Source organism: Mustelus asterias, unplaced genomic scaffold (genome assembly GCF_964213995.1).
Source record: "Mustelus asterias unplaced genomic scaffold, sMusAst1.hap1.1 HAP1_SCAFFOLD_675, whole genome shotgun sequence".
NCBI lineage: Eukaryota > Metazoa > Chordata > Chondrichthyes > Carcharhiniformes > Triakidae > Mustelus > Mustelus asterias.
In genome coordinates, this window is record NW_027590624.1 from 163,587 (window position 1) to 166,631 (window position 3,045).

A 3,045-nucleotide genomic window follows, 5' to 3' on the forward strand; every position below is an offset into this window, starting at 1 on the left:
GGTAGCAAAAGCCACACAAGCTTTCGGAGCTCCAAGCCCCTTCTTCAGTTGAGTGGAAATTCTGTTCACAAACAGAGCTTACAAAGACACAAACTCAATTTACATGAATAATGGTTGGAATGCGAATACTTACAGCTGATCAAGTCTTTAAAATACAAACAATGTGAGTGGAGAGAGCATCAAGATAGGTTAAAGAGATGTGTATTGTCTCCAGACAGGATAGCCAGTGAAACTCTGCAGGTCCAGGCAGGCTGTGGGGATTACAAAGAGTGTGACATGAACCCAATATCCCGGTTGAGGCCGTCCTCATGTGCAGAATTTGGCTATCAGTTTCTGCTCAGCGACTCTGCGCCGTCGTGTGTTGTGAAGGCCACCTTGGAGTACGCTTACCCGAATATCAGAGGCTGAATGCCCGTGACCGCTGAAGTGCTCCCCAACAGGAAGAGAACAGTCTTGCCTGGTGATTGTCGAGCGGTGTTCATTCATCCGTTGTCGCAGCGTCTGCATGGTTTCCCCAATGTACCATGCCTCGGGACATCCTTTCCTGCAGCGTATCAGGTAGACAACGTTGGCCGAGTTGCAAGAGTATGTACCGTGTGCCTGGTGGATGGTGTTCTCGCGTGAGATGATGGCATCCGTGTCGATGATATTGGGTTCATGTCACACTATTTGTAATCCCCACAGCCTGCCTGGACCTGCAGAGTTTCACTGGCTGTCTTGTCTGGAGACAATACACATCTTTTTAGCCTGTCTTGATGCTCTCTCCACTCACGTTGTTTGTATCTTAAAGACTTGATTAGCTGTAAGTATTCGCATTCCAACCATTATTCATGTAAATTGAGTCTGTGTCTTTATATGCCCTGTTTGTGAACAGAATTCCCACTCACCTGAAGAAGGGGCTTGGAGCTCCGAAAGCTTGTGTGGCTTTTGCTACCAAATAAACCTGTTGGACTTTAACCTGGTGTTGTTAAACTTCTTACTGTGTTTGATGGGAACAGTGTAGAGGGAGCTTTACTCTGTATCTAACCCCGTGCTGTACCTGCCCTGGGAGTGTTTGATGGGGACAGTGCAGAGGGAGCTTTACTCTGTATGTAACCCCGTGCTATACCTGTCCTGGGAGTGTTTGATGGGGACAGTGTAGAGGGAGCTTTACTCTGTATCTAACCCTGTGCTGAAACTGATGTGAAGACTTACTGCTGACATTCAGATATTCACTTCACCTGTGACAGGATTATCTCAATGCTTTTTTAAAGCTTACGTGTATTTAGCCCTCAGGGAGATTGTCAACTTTCCAACTATATGTAACACATTCCAATATCAATCCACACTCAGTACAGAATCAACAAACTCAAAAACCATAACAACATGAGCAACAACCTATTAACAATGATTCAGCAACAAGAGGCCATTCAACCCCTCGCGCCTGCAATCCCTCTGAGGAAGAGAGGCCCTTAATTTTGACTACACTGTTCCCCCGTGTGGGGGAATCAGACCCCCGTCCCATCACCGTGTGGGGGAATCACAGACCCACCGTCCCATCACCTTGTGGGGGAATCACAGGCCCCCGTCCCATCACCGTGTGGGGGAATCACAGACCCCCGTCCCATCACCGTGTGGGGGAATCACAGGCCCCCGTCCCATCACCGTGTGGGGGAATCACAGACCCCGTCCCATCACCGTGTGGGGGAATCACAGACACAGATGTGTCCATGGTGGGAAGGGCCCAGGTCATGGTTCAAGAGGCTGAGTGGCCTTCTCATTGTCCTAATTCTCGTGGTTTCTCACGCATGTGTGTGTGTGTAGAGCAGGAGCTGGAGGTCCAGACAACCTGTGGTCGGATCAGAATGGCGGTATAAGCTTAAGGGGCTGAGTGGTCTCTTCCTGTGCGCAGAGCATGCAATATGCCTCCCATCTACCTGTCGAGTTACAAAGTTCAAAGTCCGTCCGTCCGTTCCCCCCCAACCCCTCCCCCCACACCATCCCGACTTGGAAATATATCAGCCGTTCCTTCACTGTGGCTGGGTCAAAATCCTGGAACTCCCTCCCTAACAGTGCTGTGGGTGTACCTACACCACACGGGACTGCAGCGGGTTCAAGATGGCGGCTCACACACCACCTTCTCAAGGGGGCAATATGGGATGGGGGTAAACGCTGGGCCCGCACACCCACATCCCCATGAAAATGAAGACTTTTTAAAACCTAAGATGACAGCACTTCAACAGCACTGGATAAATCGCCTGAGTGGCACCGTGGAGAGCTCAATGAGGTGTGTGCAACTCGAAGTCTGGGCCTCGATCCAACCTCTTGTCATTTGTTAATGAAAGCTGCAATGACGGGAGGAGTGCTTCCTCACACAGGTGATCCCACACCACTCGGGGTGAAATCCAGACGGGACGGACTCGTACAGCCGGCATTCAACCACAGGGAGAGACAAGGTGTTAGGGAGGGGAGAGAGAATGGCAGAGAGAGAGAGAGAGGGAGACAGAGAGAAACGGAGACAAAGAGAGAGGGAGGGTGGAGGGGAGGGGCGAGAGAGAGTTTCTTTCAGTTTAGTTTTAGTTTATTTATTGGTGTCACAAGTAGGCTTACACTGCAATGAAGTGACTATGAAAATCCCCTAGTTGCCACACTCCGGTGCCTGTTCGGGAGAATTTAGCACCGCCAGTGCACCCTAACCAGCACATCTTTCAGACTGTGGGAGGACACCGGAGCACCCAGAGGAAACCCACGCAGACATGGGGAGAATGTGCAGACTTCGCACAGACAGTGACCCAAGCTGGGAATCGAACCCGGGTCCCGAGCTGTGAGACTGCAGTGCTAACCCACTGTGCTGCCCGAGAAAGAGAGGGAGAGGGTGGAGGGGAGTGGGGGGGGGGGAAAATCGCTGAAACATACAGACATCACTAAACAAAGACACAAACAGCCCAGATTGAAAAGTCATCAATTAATGACTCCCACCCACACTCCTGCGATCTCAATGGAGTATTCACGAAGGCCAATTTGATGTTGGTTCGTCACTGCTGCTTAACGAGGCTGAGTCAGTGA